We start from the raw sequence: 328 nt of genomic DNA, 5'->3' as shown, positions 1-328 counted from the left end.
GAATCATGCAGAGTCTTACTTTAATATCTAAGGACAATTCACCATGCTTACTTGAGCTTTATAAAGCTTTGGCAGTCTGGTCTTAAGTGATCCAAATAGGAAACTATCTGCACTCATTGCTCCAGCTTTGCATTATAAACCCTCTGCTTTGAAAACTGAGCTTCTTCATTCTAGTTAGAGGAGCTGTTGATTCCTTCCACCTGTTGTAAAGATAGTGAGAAGAAGAAAAAAAATGCATAGTGAATTTCCAATTTCAAACCACGGGTCTATTTTAATAAGCAGGTTTTACTAACTCTAAGTTTTCCAAACCTGAAATCAGTGAAACTCT

The sequence above is a fragment of the Cyprinodon variegatus genome, unplaced genomic scaffold (genome assembly GCF_000732505.1).
Source record: "Cyprinodon variegatus isolate N-32 unplaced genomic scaffold, C_variegatus-1.0 Scaffold416, whole genome shotgun sequence".
NCBI classification, from domain to species: Eukaryota; Metazoa; Chordata; class Actinopteri; order Cyprinodontiformes; family Cyprinodontidae; genus Cyprinodon; species Cyprinodon variegatus.
This window is presented reverse-complemented; position numbering follows the sequence as displayed.